Source organism: Mauremys mutica, chromosome 6, assembly GCF_020497125.1.
Source record: "Mauremys mutica isolate MM-2020 ecotype Southern chromosome 6, ASM2049712v1, whole genome shotgun sequence".
NCBI lineage: Eukaryota > Metazoa > Chordata > Testudines > Geoemydidae > Mauremys > Mauremys mutica.
The window spans coordinates 3,296,148-3,315,889 of NC_059077.1; the positions used below are offsets into that span (position 1 = coordinate 3,296,148).

The window sequence follows — 19,742 nt, forward strand, 5'->3', positions numbered from 1 at the left end:
CAGGCACTTTGGCCATGTCTGCTGCACTGTCTCCTCTCGTGAGGTTTCCTCAATGACGCAGGAGGAGCCTGGCTCTCCCATTGCTCAGCAGCTGAGCTGGGCCTCCTGGCAACCACCCAGCTGTGATGGCCCCTGGATCACTCTCCATTTCAGACGCCTCTTGGGTGTCTGTGTCTTCCTCTGCCGGTGGGTCTGTCCCCCCCACCCATGCCCCGTGGGACAAGCCCTGAGGACAAAGCTGCACTGTCCCATGAACAGACCAAGGCATAGAGTGTCTCCTTATTCCTCCCTTTGCTCGCAGGAGGAAAGTACCTTGGCACAGCTGACTCCCACTTCATGTCAGTGCACGGGAGGCTCTGCCTGTTCCCCACTCTGGCCCCACTTACCTGCAAAGGAGGGGGAGCTGCAGGCACTCCCACCTTGCTCCAGGTGATGGGGGGAGCACATGAAGAAGAGCCAGGGGCTGCCATACTCTTCCTCATTTGTGCCTCAGTTTCCCTAGCTGGAAAATAGAGATACCCCTCACCGATAGTGCTCCAGTAGTGTGGTGAGATCTACTTAATTATCGTGCGGTGAGCTCCTCATATGAACGTCTCTCTCTTTCTACACATGTGCACCAAGTTTATTATTATTACTGTGCCAGACAATCCTTCTTCATTAGGCCTTGGAATTTGCTTTCGCTGCGTTAAGTCAGACCTTTAACATTATTTAAACATAATGGGCTTGGAGGGGTTTTTGTTATTTTTAATGCAGACCAGATTTCGCTAGGATGGGAGAATAAATTGTTCTTCAGCCGGACCAACTGGCTGCCTTTCCAGCTACCGAAGCTTGGAAGATGCCAGCTGCAGTACGCTGCCAGCCAGGTTTTTCGGCCTAAAATTCCAGCCAGGTCATGGCAGGAAGAGGGAAGAGGAGGTGCCTTTTCCCTTTCACTACGCTCTGGTCGATGCTGGCGGGGTTGGAGTTTTTTAACATTGATCACCCGAATCTCTAATTGCAGGGTGTCTGAAGGGCCCGTGTGCTCCAACCCAGAGGTGTGGGTAGGGAACCATGCCGCGGCCTGCAATCCCACAGGCGTGCTGCCAGAGCGAGTCAGATTTTTCAGTCCAAACGACTCTTGACGAGACGTGGTTCTGTCGTCGAACAGACGCTCCCCTGGGCAATGTCCGGTTTTCTTTGTCAAAAAGCCAAGGGCTTTTTTTTTTTCTTCTTCTTCATTTTTTGAAAATTTTGCAGGTTTTTAGTTAAAACAAACTCCAAACCCAAACATTTTTCAGTTGCCAAAAACGGAAACGATCTTGGAAATGTTTGTTTTCTGGCATCCCAAATTCCCCCAAATGTCTGGATGTCAATTTTCTTTTTGACAGAGTCCTGTAGTACCTTATAGACTAACAGACGTATTGGAGCATGAGCTTTCGTGGGTGAATATCCACTTCGTTGGATGCATTTTAGTCTATAAGGTGCCACAGGACTCTTTGCTGCTTTTACAGATCCAGACTAACACGGCTCCCCCTCTGATATTTCTTTTTGACAAAAAACCTGAAAACGCCATGGAAAAATTTCAAAGAAAATGAAAAGAAATTTCCTGGGGGTGGGGTGGAGGGGTGGAGCGGGGAATCCCCAGCTAACGTTATAGAATCATAGAATATCAGGGTTGGAAGGGACCTCGGGAGGTATCTAGTTCAACCACCTGCTCCAAGCAGGACCAATCCCAACTAAATCATCCCAGCCAGGGCTTTGTCAAGCCTGACCTTAAAAACCTCTAAGGAAGGAGATTCCACCACCTCCCTAGGGAACCCATTCCAGTGCCTCACCACCCTCCTGGTGAAGTAGTGTTTCCTAATATCCAACCTAAACCTCCCCCACTGCAACTTGAGACCATTATGTGGGACTGATGTACAGTGTGGCGAATGTGTTTGACCCTCTCACCTGGGCCCTATTCTCCCTCCATGATCCTGCACCAGTCGCTCCCCTCGGGTTCTTCTTTGGAGAAGTCACCTTAGGGGAGGTCGTTCACTAATGCCTGAACACAAAAGTGAAAGCAAATCTTATCAGTTAATCCCAACTCTTGCTAAAGCCCAGGTTTCTAGGGCTGTGACAGTAGCAAATCAGGATTCAGGGACACCAGCAGAGCTGGGCGGGGGGATCCCAGGTCTGGAGTAGCAGGGGGGGACTGCAGCTAACCACCTGCAACACAGCGAAGGAGCCGTCGGCAGAACTGACAACCTTTCGCTTCTGAACAGCATCTCCCGTAGCAGAACCCGTGGAGGGAGCCCCCTTCCGCCCGAGGCCCTCTCCCGCTTCTCGTCCTGATGATTATGATCATTACTGTCTCGTTTTGAGCTGTAAATCAGAAATATTGTGCCTCCTGCTTTTCCTCTCTGGGGAGCGCATAACGAGCGGCGAGATTGACTCCAAAGTTCAGTGCCGTTCCGCTGAAAAAGCGCCATGACAAATCGAAACTGTCTCCCTTTTTAGAAGAAGTTTTGATTGGAATCAATCTGATTTTTTTTTTTACGAGCATAAAAAGGGAGTAGTTAAAAGTAAGATTTATTCCAAATTCATCTTATCAGCTCGGAGCCATTCAATTCTGTAATCAATTCCCACAGGGTCTGCACCAAGAAGCCCATATTCAGACTTAATCTTGTATTTCATTAGGTTATTTCTGGTGTTAAAAAATAAGATTGATTCTTACTTTATGTTACAGCGCTGCAGCAATTTATTTTTTAATGATATGAGGTAAGAATCAATTTCAGGGTTCTTCTCTTTTTGCTTTTCCTGCACCAGTGTCCCTGGCAGAGGGGAAAAAGCTGGTTCTGAAGGATTCGCAGCCTCTTTCTGAGGGAATTTGCAATATGGACTGTTAGGGAACCTGCTCTCTGAATAGTGCCTGTCCCAAGGAGGAGCAGGGGACCCATGTGCATGTCTATACTGCAGTCATGTGTGTGTGTGTGTGTGTGTGTGTGTGTGTCTATAAGTCTCAGCAGAGCAAGTAGGCTGAAAATAGCAACCCAAGCCTCTGCCCCTGCTGCCCTGGCCACACCGCTGTTTTTAGCACGCTAGCTCAAACAGCACTCGCGCATGTACGGGAATATCACCTAGGTAGACATAGCCTTTGAGCCGCCCTGCACTGCACCAATGCAGAGTCCTAAGCGCATGTTGTCCATTGCCAGGCAGTCATTAGCGCCAGAGCATGATGGGTGCATTTAGCGCTCACCGTACCCCCGTGTAAATCGATGACGCCAGGCCCCTACGCTGGACTCCATTTCCGTGAGAGCAGTGTGATTTGCACCAGTAGAACTTGCCCGGGTTTGCAGTCACGCTGCACTGCTGTCGGTGGTAGGGGGGGTTGGTGCAGCTACGCCCGGGGTTGGAGTTAAATCCCAGTGTAGACAGGGCCCCAGGAGCTGAGCTGAATGCCTTCTCCTGCTGGGTCTTCGGCAGCAATTCGGCGGTGGGTCCCTCAGGCCCTTGCTGCCAAAGAATGAAGCGGCGCGATTGAGCTACCGCCGAAGTGGCGCCGATCGGTTTTAATCTCCCCCCCCCACCCCTTCGCTGCTTGAGGCGGCAAAAAAGCTGGATTCGGCCCTGGCTGCAGTGAGAGGTACTGTTCACACCGGCAAGGTGTGCCCCCCGGATGCGTGCCGGGGCCCTGGACACACCCCTTCCTGGGAGCTGCCTCCCTTTCCCCGTGCTCAGTTCAGAGCCTCGGCCAAGGTACTAGGTACCCTCAGGACCAGCTCTAGGCACCAGCAAACCAAGCCCGTACTTGGGGCGGCACAATTCCATGGGCAGCATTCCAGGAGAGTTTTTCTTTTTCTTTTTCTTTTTTTTTTGCTTGGGGCAGAGCAAAAAACCCAGAGCCGGCCCTGGGTCCCCTGAACTGCCACTGGAGCCGATGGGAGTGGATGGTGTTCAACCCAGCTTTGCAGGATCAGTCCCCAGGAACAGACAGCTCTGACACTCGGCCTGCGTCCTACACCGGTGCAATGAGATCAGGAACACTCACTCTGCCATTCCCTGCCCAGGACATGGCTCTTGAGTCAAAGCACATAACTCAAGACAGCCACCACGAAGCCCCTTACAGCTGCCAATGCCTGCAGGACCGGAAGCCAGGAAAGGCCCTCTGCTCTGAAGCTACCCAGCTGATCTGGCACCTGTGATCTGGAGGTCTCAGCGCTCGGTCTGGATCCCTAGAGAGTTTCGTGCCTGGAAGCAGGGTGGGTGCTGCACAGGGTCTCATCTGCTCCTGATGCCCAGTCCTCTGCCTGTGGCAGCACCACAGCCACCCATCGCAAGCTATGCACCTAATTAAAAGCCAATACTTAGTGGCAGTAATTATCATAAGAACATAAGAACGGCCAGACTGGGTCAGACCAAAGGTCCATCTAGCCCAGTATCCTGTCCTCCGACAGTGGCCAATGCCAGGTGCCCCAGAGGGAGTGAACAGAACAGGGAATCATCCAGTGATCCATCACCTGTCGCCCAGTCCCAATAACCAATTATCAGTGACCGATTAGTCTTTCAGAATTCATAGTTAGCCATTATTAACTAACTGGAAGTAATGAATCATGAAGGATGGGCCGAGGAGGTCTGGTGCAGGGTCGGCTGGTTCTCACAGCAATGAGCCCTCCAGCTGGGCTTTGCATACCAAGGCGCTCCTCTGGGTTGGGATTTAGTGCCAGAATCTCACAGCTAGTTCTCAAGAGATTGTCATGAGGTTTCCACTACCTTGGGCCACAATCAGCCTTCGTTTTCCTTCTCTCAATTTCTACTAACGACTCCCCCATGCAGCCTAGAAATAAGGTGCACACAAGAAATGAATGGCTTTTTCGGTCTTAGCAGCAAGGACGTTGTATTGGCCATTATTGGCAGTTATTCCGTCTCCTATGCAACTGGGGGATAGTAAAATGTGGACTGTCTTTGTAATGGAAAAGCTTTCACCCCACGTATGTATGCAACAGGAGTGTCCCAAAGAGGAGAGGTGTTAAGAAATTTGCTCCCCTTTTCTAGTGTACTCGGAGAAGGAGGAGGTGTTCCCAGCCAGCCAGCCAGAATCTTTAGCTGGGTTCTGGGAAGATTAATCTGCTCATAGACTCATAGAAGATTAGTGTTGGAAGAGACCCCAGGAGGTCATCTAGTCCCACCCCCTGCTCATAGCAGGACCAACCCCAACTAAATCATCCCAGCCAGGGCTTTGTCAAGCCAGGCCTTAAAAACCTCTAAGGATGGAGATTCCACCACCTCCCTAGGGAACCCATCCCAGTGCTTCACCACCCTCCTAGTGAAATAGTTTTTCCTAATATCCAACCTAAACCTCCACCATTGCTCCTTGTTCTGTCATCTGCCACCACTGAGAACAGCTGAGCTCCATCCTCTTTGGAACCCTCCTTCAGGTAGTTGAAGGCTGCTATCAAATCCCCCCTCATTCTTCTCTTCTGCAGACTAAACAATCCCAGTTCCCTCAGCCTCTCCTCATAAGTCATGTGCTCCAGCCCCCTAATCATTTTTGTTGCCCTCCGCTGGACTCTCTCCAATTTGTCCACATCCCTTCTGTAGTGGGGGGCCCAAAACTGGACGCAATACTCCAGGTGAGGCCTCACCAGTGCCGAATAGAGGGGAATAATCACTTCCCTCGATCTGCTGGCAATGATCCTACTAATGCCGCCCCATATGTCGTTAGCCTTCTTGGCAACAAGGGCACACTGCTGACTCATACCCAACTGTAATCCCCAGGTCTTTTTCTGCAGAACTGCCACTTAGCCAGTCGGTCCCTAGTCTGTAGCAGTGCATGGGATTCTTCTGTCCTAAGTGCAGGACTCTGCACTTGTCCTTGTTGAACCTCATCAGGTTTCTTTTGGCCCAATCCTCCAATTTGTCTAGGTCACTCTGGACCCTATCCCTACTCTCCAGCATATCTACCTCTGCTCCTAGCTTAGCGTCATCCGCAAACTTGCTGAGGGTGCAATGTATCGTGACCGAGCAATGGATAATGTAGCCTGGGAAAGTCTGATTGTGACTTTGCTGCAATAAAGAGGCACACGTTTCTGTACGGGGTGTTTCTGACAGCGCGTGTAATTAACCACTGGAACAGCTCCTTGAGGGACACGCTGGAGTCTCTGTCACTTGAAGACTTGCGCTTGAAACCAAATGGCTTGTTCTAAACGATCCACTCCCGCTCAAACAGGAGTGAGGGGTTTGCTGCAGAAATTGCTGGGAGGGCTCTCCGGCCTGTGTGATGCAGGAGGTCAGACTGAATATGGGCCCCTTCTGGCCTTTCTCTTTATGAAGCCATGAATCTAAGCTGCCCTGAGCATGGGAACTTTGCAAGACAGGTCAGACGGAACCAAGCAGGGCACCTCGTTCAACCTTCTCATGAGCCCCAGCCTAATGCTTGAGACGATGGCAAAGAGACACAGCCATGCCATCCCTGATAATGTCCCCTGGGAAACTGGCTCCTTGCCTCCTTTCTGCCTATTCCCGTCTCACTCTTGCACATGGCTAGGGTCTCCCTGCGGCCCCTTTGGCATAAATCACCCTTCCAGCTCTTCACCACGGGCTGGGTCAGGGTGCCCTGAATTGTGCAGAAAGGCACCATGCTCCAGGACAGATCTTGCTGGCTTCAATGAGGTGACCCATGGAGGAAGGTCATTATGCACTCATGGAGCAAGGATGGGATGATTTAGTTGGGGATTGGTCCCGCTTTGAGCAGGGGGTTGGGCTAGATACCTCCTGCGGTCCCTTCCAACCCTGATAGTCTATGACTCTATGCTGGTAGCACTGTCTTTGCGGCACTGAGCGTCTGCATTCCAGGCCTGGTCCCGCCGGAAGGGCCACCCCAGCCGGACCCCCCAACGCGATGCATATGCAGCCCGATCTGGTACATGGCTGGGAGCATGCGTACCAGTAGGAAGGCCCCAGTAAGATTCTGAGGGCCAGGTCACAGTCCAGGCCTCTGCGAGGTGCTGAGCCCCGTCATGTGCCACAGAAGCTGATGGAGATGGGGGCTCTCACCTTGCACAGCGGGGCCCTGTGTGTCTGGCTTGCTGGGCGTGTGCCTGCGTCCGTGATGGGGTCTCTGCGTGTTTCTGTCTCTGGTGCTCCATCGGGCTGGCTGTGCACACGTGTCCGGGGGTGTTTCTCTCTCCCTGGCTCTGTGTCCGTGTGTCTGTCTGTGTCTCTCTCAGGGTACATCTACACATCAGCTGGGAGCGTGCTTCCCAGCCTAGGTAGAAGGACCCGCACTGCTTGAGCCAGCGTGCTAAAAACAGAGGGTGGTCACAGCGGTGCCCACAGCCGCACGGGCTAGCCACCGGCGTGCTAACCTGCCCAATCCCTAGCGTACGCACGCAGGTGCCTAGCTCATGCTGCCGCATCTACACGGCTCGAGCTGAGCTGCTGTGCAGACAAACCCTCTGCGTGCGAGTGGATGCCCCACAGCTCTGTGCGTTTCTGTGCGTGTGTCTGTGCGTGTGTCTCTCTTTGCCTCAGTGTCTCTCCCTGTCACCGGAGATGCACGTGTGTCTGTCCATTATTCTTCCAGGAGCCCCAGCTCACTTTCTCCCATTAGCATTTCCCCGGCGCTGTCTTTGTGTTTTTTCCCGTTTTCTCATTATAAATGTACGTCCCGGCTCCGGCGTGCTCTGGAAATGAAATGTGAATTTGATAAAGGAGCCCTGGCTCTCGCTCCCAGCCGCGGTCTGAAAACCCGAACCCTTTGGAGAACATCAGGGCTTTTTTTTTTTTTTCCATGGGGGGTGGGGGGAGAATTGATTTGCTTCCATTGCTCTGGCACTGAATGAAATCCTTCCAGCAATTACCGGGAGATAATGGCCTGAAATTAAGCAGACCTATCTCACTTTCTAACTATAGGGTTGTGGTTTTGTGCATTTTTTTTAAAACATTGAATACAGAGTGAATAACAATCAGCAAGGCATTAGGTATTCAGACCCGCGCTACCTGGGACATTAAAGCACATATACACGGCAAGGTTATTATTATTGTTTATTGTTAACTGTGTGCCATCAGGGTGCACAGAACAGCATGCAAATAGAGAGAGACAATGGGTCTGTCCCAAGGAGTTTGCAATCTGAAGAAGGCACAAGAGTTCACACACATCTGGGACATGCTGGATGAAGGAGAGCTACGCTTGAAGCAAGACAGGGTGTCTAACAGACTGTCTATCTGCTTGGAAGGGCTCCATTTTTATTCCTAAATGTCCATAAACGTTGATTTCATCACACACACTCAAATGATGAAAACGTATTTCCATTGATACTAATCAAAATGTACAGGTAGGCAAAGTAAGACAAATGCTGCTGGAGAACTGATTCGAGTTTGAGTTAAGCATATTGACTTTGTATTTTGAGACGTGCCGTTGACGATTTGTAGTTTAATGGTTATAAAGATTTAATGGTTTGAATCTCAACATCTATTGTCATTAAATAATTCTTGTCTGCCACCTGCAATGTATGACCCCCCAGCAATTTCCTACCATGGTGAAAATTTAAATAGATACAATTTTAAAAAAAGCTTTAACTCTATAATTTTGTGCCACTGTGAAAATGTAAATCAGTAAAATTAGACAAAATGCTTAAAAACAATCAATATTCTCCATTGAAATGATAAAAATATAAAAATTGAATTCTGCCAAGTCATCTATCTATCTATCTATCCCCATCCACCACATCTATCTATCTATCTATCCCCATCCACCCCCTCTATCTATCTATCTATCTATCTATCTATCTATCTATCTATCTATCCCCATCCACCCCCTCTATCTATCTATCCCCATCCACCCCCTCTATCTATCTATCTATCTATCTATCTATCTATCTATCTATCTATCTATCTATCCCCATCCACCACATCTATCTATCTATCTATCCCCATCCACCCCCTCTATCTATCTATCTATCTATCTATCCCCATCCACCCCCGCTATCTATCTATCTATTCCCATCCACCCCCTCTATCTATCTATCTGTCCCCACCCACCCCCGCTATCTATCTATCTATCCCCATCCACCCCCGCTATCTATCTATCTATCTATCTATCCCCATACACCCCCTCTATCTATCTATCTATCTATCTATCTATCTATCTATCTATCCCCATCCACCCCCGCTATCTATCTATCCCCATCCACCCCATCTATCTATCTATCTATCTTAATCTTAATCTCTTACACACCCCTCTAATGTACTGGTCATCTATCTTCCTGTCCTCTCATGTCATTACTAATGAACACATTATCGCAGTGTAAAGACATTGTCAAGCTGTCCTGCAGTGACTCGGGAGTGTGGGTACCAACCTCAGAGCAGACTGTTAGGAAGCCGGGCACGAACCCCAAACTGGCTGTGAGTTCTATACTTAGATTTCACCACCCAAGTGTAGACTCCTCAAGCACTATAAAAGCCTCACCGTGGAGTCACATACAGTCCCTTTAAGCACTCTCCTCTGTCTTGTCTTTGTGACAGATGCTCCCGTTACACCAAAGAGCACAGCAATATTCAGGTTACTCCCAGTCCCAAAGGACCAGTCAGTTACCCCAGGTCAATTGCACCTCAGATCTCACACCAAAGACAAGGCTTGTAGCCATCCTATAACAAACTAACTGAAGATTTATTTCATAGGACGAGAAAAGGAGAGTTATTTACAAGGTTAAAGCGTGTAACCGTAGACACACAAATGAGTTCAGAAGGTAACAAGAGCGTCTGTAATAAGCACGCTCTGGGTGTCCTTTAGGGCTAACCCAGGCTAAGCACTGGGGATCTTTAGTTTAGGCTTAGTCGTCCTTTCCTCTCAGAGTCCAAGCAGCATAAAAGAGACAGTTCCTGCTCGTTAGGGCTTTTATTCCTTTCCCCCTGCTGCTTCCAGTTGCAAACTCGGCTGTTGGGAGGAATTCAGTTGCAAGTCTCCTCTACCCTGGGGCCGGGGTCGGGGGAAGCAACCCCCAGAGTCTTTTGTCCGCTGACGTTCCACAATGAGCTATCTGGTGTCGATGGGCCTGCTTTTGTGGGGCAAGAGAGAACACCCCCTGTTCTCTTCTTGATGCTCCTCTCCTGTCTGGTGAGTTACAGATACAGAGCGGACGCTTAAATCTCGCCGGAGAACACAGGACACGGGTATTGTACCTGAGATTACTGCAGGCAGCAACTTACGAGCATTTCCTAAAGTCTAAACACAAAACATATTTTGATAAGGCTAATACCTGGTATAACACCGCTACCACCCTGGTGAGCCAGCCTGGCTCCAGCTAGGCCTCGGCCAGTGTTCAGCTGAGCTCTGCGGGCCTTGGCAGGAGCTGGCACGGGTTTGCCGGCAGCTCAAGCGCACCGGGGGCTTTCTGACCTCATTGGCTCACTGTTGGGAGGCATGGGGCCCCGAGAAGGAATCTGAAGGCGGCTGCTTGGCGTGGGAGGGCAGGGAAGGAATCCCTTGAGTAAGGAAGGGGTGAAGCTGACACTGAGGGAAGGATAACTAGATCTGCGTAAACAGCAGGAGTTCCCACACCCACTGCCATAAATTTACCCCCTTCTCCTGGGGTCTGGTTGTATTGGTAACTCAGATAATGGCAACATTAACTGATAGATTTTAAAGGCAGAAGAGAGTATTCTAATCATGTAGTCTGACCTCCTCTGTGACACTGAGACCTTAGCCAGTAATGTCTGCCCAACCCACCATTTGTGGTGGAGCTATGGGACATCTTTTAGTCAGTTATCCTACCTTGATTTAAACACTACAAGTGACAGAGGATCTAATATATCCCTGGGTACCTTGCTCCCATGCTTAATTATTCTCAATGTTAAAAATTTGCACCTTGTTTCTATTCTGAATTTGTCTAGCTTCTGCTTCCAGATGTTGGATCTCATTATGCCTTTCTTGCTAGATTAAAGAGCTGTCTTCTAGCAGACATCTCTTCCCCATGTAGGCTCTGTGACGCTGGCAAGACCAGGTGCCAGCTCATGTCGCGGTCCCTGTGTCTCAGCTGAGCCAAATGCCTCGCTGGGACCGGTCTGGCTCACCTGGGTGCTAGTGTAGTTAAAATACGTATTAGAATGATAAGACTGTGTTTAGTGTTTAGACTTTATTGAATTCTTGTGAGTTGCTGCCTGCATTCATCTCCCCGATAACCTCTGTGTCCAATATTATAAGGTAATATTTAAGCATTTGTATTGGAAGCCTCGGTGACTGTGTAAATCACCAGACAGGGGAGAGACATTAACTAGTGGAAAGTGTTGGTCTCCAACAGAAGGCATTACGTCCTGCCCAACTAGGAAGGCCCATCAACACCAGACAGACTGTTATGCAACATTAAAGAGAACAAACAACTTTCTTTGTCTGCTCTGCCCACCCCCCATGAAGAGGACTCGTGCAAGTGAATTCCTCCCACCAGCTGAGTTTGCAGCTCGGAGCACACAAGGGTGGGAGGGAGGGAATAACCGGAAGGAACGGTACCTGTATGCTGCTTGGACTCTGGAGGGCAAGGTTTTCTAAGCATAAGCAAAGGATCCCCAGCAGCTTAGCCTGGATTAGCCCTAAAGAATATATAGCACTTGCTGATTATAGAAGCTTCTATTGCCTTTTGAAACTTCAGATTGCAGCTCATTTATGTATGCACGTTTGCCTCCTGTAACCTTGTAAATAACTCTCTTATTTCCTCTTCCAATTTAATAACTCTTTGGGTAATTTATTAGCAGATTGGCTACAGACGTTGTCTTCGGTGTGAGATCTAAAGCACAACTGACTCGGGGTAAGTGACTGATCCTTTGGGACTGGCAGTAACCTGAATATTGCTGTGATCCTTGGTTGAAGGGACCAGCTATCACAAAGGTAAGCTCATGGGGTAGGTGTACACAGCGGTACTGCCTGTGACTCCATGTTAAGGCTGTTATAGTGCCTGGGGACTTTGCACTTCACAACTGTTGGTGAAATCTACCTATAGAACTCACGCACAATCTGAGGTTTGTGCCCTGGTTCCTAACAGTCCGCGCTCAGGTTGGTTCTCACGCTCTTGAGCCTTATCCGGACACCTTGACAGGCACTTATAGACCTTGATATAAGCACCTCATAACCTTTTCTTGGATAAACTAAATAGATTCATCTTTTCAACCTTGGGGTTTCCTTGCAATACCTCCTCTGTCCTAGCCCCTAGTTCCCTCAGTCCAGAGGTGTCCTCCAAACTCCTCTTACACTCACAGATTGGAGCTAATTGGACACAGCTGATGTAACTTCAGAGCGATTCAGCTAAACTGGTTCTGCATCTTCCAGACAGGTTCAAAGTACCGGGCATCAGGATGAGTCGTAGATTCCAAGGCCAGATGGGACCATTGTGATCATCTCATCTGACCTCCTGTAGAACAGAAGCCAGAGAAGCAGATCTTTTAGAAAAACATCCCAAACCATGATGCAACAGGAGAGCTCTCCATTCCTGGCCTGATCCTAGAATCTGCCATGCTATTTCAGAAGTATTCAGGCAGGAGACTTGGGCAGATCGCAGCTCCAGTGGAACAGAAAGGACGTACCAGAGTGACAACCATGGTATTTATGTATGAATTGTGCAAGAGAGTAGATAGATATGAAGACAGAGGTATAGACGGGGAGAAAGCAGCCCTGAAGGTCAGTGTAGGAAGATGGATGTTGACGCAGAGCCAGTGGAGGGAGCAGTGTGGGTGAGGTGGAGAGTGAGAGGTTGTGAATTGAACTGCAGGGTAATTTTTCAACTAAACATTTTTTTGTCGGAAAATGCCAATTCTTCAAAGCCAAAATGGTTCGCAGGAATGGGTCGGTTTGGACAAACTTTCCATTTTAAAAAACACTGGGGGAAAAAATGGTTTTGAAATTGTTGAAACATCCTGCTTGGACATTTTTAATATGTTTTTGGGGTCAAAATGACTTTTCATTTGGAAATTTGAGTTAATTTTCTAGTACAATTTTTTATTTTATTTTAAAAAGGTCAAAACTGAAATGAAACATTTTGAAATGATCAAAACGGAACATCTTGATTGACCAGAAGTATTTTTAAGATTTTTGATTTGCAAAAATTTCCAAAACGTTCACTTTTCATCCTGATTCGGGATGGGAAGATTTTTTGAAATCTTGAAAATGCTCTTTGAACGGGAAAACTATTTCCCACCCATCTCTTGCCGTGTCCTGGTTACGGTGTCCAGAGGAGAAGATAAAGTTAACAGTGTGGTTTTGTGTAGAGAGTGGGCAGTGCCCCCGGGTTATGCCTAACTAACCTGGCTTCTAGAATCCCCCGAAAGGGTTAACAAGCTAGCAGAGAGTGAAGTGGTGGTGGATATAATTTATTTAAGCTTTCAAAAGCCTTTTGATAAAGTCCCTCACAGGAGGCTATTAAGGAAACTTGGTAACCACAGGATGAGAGCAAAAGCCAAGCCACAGATTAAAAACGAGAAAAGCTCGGAAGGAAAGGGAAGGAGTAAATGGCCATTTCTCCGCAGAGAGGGAGGTTAATAGTGGAGAGGCCCTGAGATCAGCATTAGGGCGGGGGTTTATTAACAGCAGCACAAAAGGGCGAGGGAATAGCACGGCAGTGAAATTCGCTGGTGACTGAATGTTACTTTGGTTCCGGAAAGCCTCTAGCAGTACAAATCAGTGGGCAACTGAGTGGCAGGTGAAATTAGACGTGGACAAGTCCAAGGTAATGTGCATTGGAAGGAACAATTTACGATACTTACAGACACGGCTGGGTGGCGAGGGAGCTGGAAGCTGTCAGGGGAAAGACCGAGGCGTCGCTGTGGATGGCTGCCGGCAGACCTCTGCTCACGGCGCAGTGGCCATGAATAATCCATCAAGAGGAAAACCTGCAGGAAGACAGGGATCGAGACCACTGTGTAAAATATTCCACTGGCCAAATGATAAAGGCGGAGTGCTGTAATGTAGTTTTTACACACACACAAAGACACAAACACACACCCTTTAAAGCTGCTGCTCAAGGTCAGCTGTAAATGAAAATTCCAGTGGTTAAATCGCTGGCGTTCCTAACTTGCTGGCTGCGAAGGAAGCCAGCACCCACTAATCATCGTTTAGTGAGGACAGTGGGGGAAATGCCGAGACACAACCCTGGCAGGCATCAGGCACCATCGACAGCAATCAAAGCTTCAGCAGGAAGACAAAAGTCACTGGAAAGACCCTCTGCCCAAATGCAGAGTAGCAGCCCAGAGGGACTAGCCAGGTCGCAGAGCTCTGTGTAAATTTAGTTCCCTCTCCCAGGTCACTTACTGCCTGCAGTGCTAATTATCTGTTTGGAAAACAAACAAGCAAACCCATCTCCTTGTCCAAGGTGACCTGTGTCTCAGCCCAGCGGAGGAACCCTTTGGGTCCTGGTGTGCCCAGGAGGAAAGGGAAATAAAGACGAGCGTGTGCGAGGCCTAATCAACAATCAAAATCAGTACCACAAATAATAAAATAAAAGTATGATTAATAAGCACCCACCCCCTGGGGTCCTTGCTCTGCTTTACACAGGTCTAGCGTTGCTTGGATAGATTCCAATTTCCTTATCGGTCTGTCTGTCTACTATCATCATTAGCGCCGGCTGGAAAAAATCCAGCGAAGCATTTTTTTGTCTGAATTTGCTGATTTGTTGAAATCGAAACGCTTCCTGCAGATGGGTCAATTTCGATGATGTTCCAGTGGAACCCTGCCAGGGTTCCAGCAGAAATCTGCCTGGCTTCCGGCCAACCTGCCTCCTCCTCGCTGATGGGGAGCTGGGAGCCTGGAAGTCCCAGCACCCAAGCTTGCAGCATCTTGGCAGCCTGTGCCTCCATCTAGGGAGACACCCCAGGGCTACCTTTGCATTCGGAGCTTTCAGGCTCGGAGGGGGCGGCATCCCAGCTCTCTGCCTCACCAGCCCAGATCCTTTCCCAAATCAGTTTCTCATAGCTCGTAAACATGTAGGGCATGATCTTCTTTTGCTACATAGATTCATAGATTCCAAGGCCAGAAGGGACCATCCTGATCATCTAGTCTGACCTCCTGTAGAACGCAGGCCAGAGACCTGCCCCGAAACAATCCCTATAGCAGAGCTTTTAGAAAAACATCCAATCTTGATTTTAAAATGGTCAGTGCTGGAGAACCCATCCGAGCCTTGGTACATTGTTCCAGTGGTTAATTGCGCTCGCTGTTAAATATTTTTGCCTTATTTCGATTCAGAATTTGTTTAGCTTCAACTTCCAGCCATTGGCTGGTGTTGTACCTTTCTGTGCAATATTGAAGAGCCCGTTATTAACGATCTGTTCTCCATGTAGATACTTCTAGACTGCAATCCAGTCACCCAGCACCCTTCTCTTCGTTAAGATAAATAGATTGAGCTCTGGGAGTCTATCACTATAAGGCAGGGTTCCAATCTCTCTGTCCTGATCTAATTGCTTGACACCTCTCAGCTCTGAATTGCACTGAGCCCCTTAGCTGCCCTTATTTTCCAACTCACTTTGGCCTCAGTTGCCCTCCTCTGTGGCATTAGGAAGCCCTCCCCAGGTTCACATCCACAGTATTGCATGCTCACCCCAGGGGGGCTCTAGCTTTTTTGCCACCCCAAGCACGGCAGGCAGGCTGCCTTCGGCGGCTTGCCTGCGGGAGGTCCCCGGTCCCGCGGATTCGGCGGCTTGCCTGCGGGAGGTCCCCGGTCCCGCGGATTCGGCGGCTTGCCTGCGGGAGGTCCCCGGTCCCGCGGATTCGGCGGCTTGCCTGCGGGAGGTCCCCGGTCCCGCGGATTCGGCGGCTTGCCTGCGGGAGGTCCCCGGTTCCGCGGATTCGGCGGCTTGCCTGCGGGAGGTCCCCGGTTCCGCGGATTCGGCGGCTTGCCTGCGGGAGGTCCCCGGTTCCGCGGATTCGGCGGCTTGCCTGCGGGAGGTCCCCGGTCCCGCGGATTCGGCGGCTTGCCTGCGGGAGGTCCCCGGTCCCGTGGATTCGGCGGCTTGCCTGCGGGAGGTCCCCGGTCCCGTGGATTCGGCGGCTTGCCTGCGGGAGGTCCCCGGTCCCGCGGATTCGGCGGCTTGCCTGCGGGAGGTCCCCGGTCCCGTGGATTCGGCGGCTTGCCTGCGGGAGGTCCCCGGTCTTGCAGATTGAGCGGCTTGTCTGCGGGAGGTCCCCGGTCCCGCGGATTCGGCGGCTTGCCTGCGGGAGGTCCCCGGTCCCGCGGATTCGGCGGCTTGCCTGCGGGAGGTCCCCGGTCCCGTGGCTTTGGCGGCTTGCCTGCAGGAGGTCCGCCAGTCCCGTGGCTTTGGCGTACCCACCACTGAATTGCCGCCGAATCCACGGGACTGGCGGACCTCCCGTAGGCAAGCCGCCGAAGGCTGCCTGACTGCCACCCTCGCAGGGACAGGCAGAGTGCCCCCCGTGGCTTGCCACCCCAGGCACGCGCTTGGAGCGCTGGAGCCTGGAGCCGCCTCTGCTCACCCCTTCGCTCTCCAACAGAGAAATGGGCTCTTGGCTTTGCAAGTGGGTCTGAGAGCCTCATGTGAAAGAGCCTCGTCCACATACTCTCCTCCTGCTCCTGCTGTCTCAAGACTTTGAAAGCGTTAAGCTCCATCATCCAGTGTCCTTGGTGCCTCGTCATCACACTCATTCCAGCTGGCGGGGGAAGGCGTGCACAGGTGTCAGGGTAAAGGGAAATCAATTTCAGTTCAGCTGCTGGTGCAAAAGGGAATTAGCTCCACCTGGTTCTCTCTGGCAGCAGGGGCGGCCTGACACACAGCACGAGGCTGAAAGTAACTCTTGTTCAGCATCTGCCTTGTGCGTTGCTCTGCAAGGTAGCGGCCTCATTTCACATTTATTAATAGTCTGGGAGACGAGGGAAACAGCGTGTTAATTACATTCTCCTGCTTGAACTGGGAGGCGTTGTGAACACAAGCCTGGATGGAGCAATCATAGCAAGAGACCTGAGAGATCAGAAAGAAGGGCAGGAAATAAAATGAGAATCAGCCTGGGCTGCTGCTAGTTCCAAAATGGAGCAGGACGCAGATATTCAACGGGAAAGGGGAGCCAGTGCTGGAGAAAGACTTGGGGAACTGGTGCTCAGCAGAGAAGGGCTTGCAATGCGATATGGCAGAAAGAAGCCCTGCATGGTTTGGGGCTCTATCTGAAATGGTACCAAGTCACAGAGCGGAGAGCTGCTAGTCCCCCACTGCACCGGGGATGCAGCGCTTCCTTCAGGAGGTGCACTGACAAACTGCCATTTCAAAACAGAGCAGCAAATATGATCAAGAGGGGTTTACTTTACGGGGAAAGATTAAAAGAGCTAAATATGACTAGCCCGGCTCAGTGATGACTCACAGGAGACATGATAACAGCCTGCAAATATTTGAAGGGTGTAAGCCTAACCGTGATAGTGGACAACAAATATGAAATTGGAGTTTGCATTGTATTCCAGCAGCGAGAATGTAATTTTGACTGCATGGAACAGGTGTCACATCACAGAGCAAGGACGCGATAATGCATCTGGACAGTGCTGATGAGGCTCCACTGTCCATCCTGCCTGCAGCCCTGAGCCCCTCAGCACCAGGAGAGCATTGGCAGGCTGGAGAGAATGGAGATGAAATATTAGAATTTATTACAGTTGTGTGTAATAATTACTAATATGGAGTAATCATTTCTTCCACTGCAGGAACCACTGGGTGACGATTTCTGGCCTGTGCTAAGCAGGAAGTCGGGATGGATGATCAGATTGGTTCCTTCTGGCCTTCTGACTATGAATCTATTATTGCAGAATCATTGAAGGATTCTCTGCAGCTTGAGGTCTTCAAACCACAATTTGAGGACTTCAATAACTCAGACATAGGTTAGGGGTTTGTTACAGGAGTGGGTGGGTGAGATTCTGTGGCCTGCATTGTGCAGGAGGTCAGACTAGATGATCATAATGGTCCCTTCTGACCTTAAATTCTATGAGTCTATGAGTCTATGAACAGTACACTAGGTGCTTCCTGGCTGGAAATTTAGGCCAGGGACGGGATCCTGATTGTATGAGGTTTTGTATCACTACTTGTCCCCATCACACGTGAGCACTGATCTCTGTTACACTGTTGTAAATCAAGAGTAACCCTCTGTTGATGTCACTGGGGTTACTATGGATTTCCACTGGTGCAAGAGATCAGAATCTGGCCCAAGGTCCCTGCCCTGAGGAATTTAAATCTTCAACGGCAACATGTACCTCTTGCAAAGGGGAATTGTAGAACGTGGAAAAACAGGGGAGTTATACACACATCTTCATTGGGTTTGAGCCTGAATCTTCAAGGCCAAAGAGGCATTGCTGGGCAGGTTAGCGACGAGAAAAGGAAATGACTCGAGGGCTGGAAGGATTGATTTGCAAGGAATGATTCGCAGAACTAAATTGAGAGTGCGTGGCAGCTTGGCCGAACAATCACTAAGGAGGGGAGTGTTCCTAGAGCTAGTGGCAGACAGTGAACGTGGAGGACAGGCAGGGATTGCTTTTCCAACAGCAGAGACCGCGGCTGTCTTTCCCTGACTTCGGATCGCTGAGTAAGGATCGCTGCTGGGGTCAGCGGAGCATATCTGACACAATCAATTCCCTGCCATTGCCAGTGGCAGCCTTTGGGTCTTCTCTTTGCTTCTGCTAACACTGGTCAGAAAATGAGGGCAGTTTCTTGGGAAAATTCAAAATGTGCAGTGAAAATATTCCAACCAAATTTGGAATTTTTAAAAAATATCCATCTGCGCCAGCTTCTGTCATCACAAGGGTGCAGAACTGGGCCCTTAGCACTGTAAATTCTTCAGAGCAGGGGTTTCATCTTCTTGCATCGGTGGAGTACAATGCCCAAGGGTAGCTCTGCTGAAATGATATCCATCGAAGTGATGGCTCAAACCAGCGCTCTAGCTCTGAGCCCTGTTCTGAGCTTGGGGGAAGCTCATCTTCAGTTCCAAACTCCATGGAACAGATCCCTAGGCAGCGTAAATCAGCATAGCTCCATTAAAGTCAGTGGAACTGCACTGGTTTACACCAGCTGCGGAGCTGGCCCCATGATTCTGGCATCTCTCCCTGGATCACAGATGGAACAGTCTCCCAAAGGAAGTGGCGTAAGTCCCATGTCATGGAGCATTCTGAAGAAGACTGGTTAATGTCTGCACTGGACCCAGGGAATGATCTAATGGGCCTTTCCCATCTATGATTAAATGTTACATGGCCACCAACGTTCTGGTCTGTGGCGGCTTCTGAAGGCTCCTCGGCCATTCCTGCTCCCTTGAGAATGAATCTGACTTTAGAATTCTCTGGAGACAAGCAAGCTCTCAGCATGGTGCTAACAGATATGTGTCCTTTCATACGTAAATTCCCCTTCTAGAGCTCCTGCTAATGTGACACTTAGCACGTTTATGGTGCTTTTCATTTTCAAAGTGCTTTGCAAACATTAATAATTCAGCTCCCGTGAACTTCAATGCCACCGTAATGCTCTAAATCCTTCCCCTTATCTTCCTCTTTGGGCGCAGAAATTCCAGTCCTACAGAACTCCGCACACTCTCGCGTTCTCTGACAAATAAATATTATTAAAAATTCTCTCTAGTCTTGCCTTCCATCCTCTCCTAAATGCTCCTCTGAACATTCCTCCGTGCCGATAGCCAGTTACGAGATTACAGTCTGCACATAGTAACACACTTAGAGACAGACGCTGCTCTCGGTAAATCCAGATTAACGCCATAAAGTTACATAAAGTTACAGTGCAGGCTAGCACCTAAAGAGCCCGGTCCTTACAAACCCTTAGTC

The 19,742-nt window shown here is 49.7% G+C and overlaps 1 long non-coding RNA gene across 2 annotated transcripts in view; it reads left to right on the forward strand.

The window, feature by feature from the left end:
• LOC123373138 overlaps positions 1–19,742 on the forward strand; it is a 40,262-nt gene that overhangs the window by 11,065 nt on the left and 9,455 nt on the right. For both annotated transcript variants that reach the window (XR_006580580.1, XR_006580579.1), the window contains exon 4: positions 12,278–12,547. This is a non-coding gene — a long non-coding RNA (uncharacterized LOC123373138). The remainder of the gene's footprint in view (positions 1–12,277; positions 12,548–19,742) is intronic.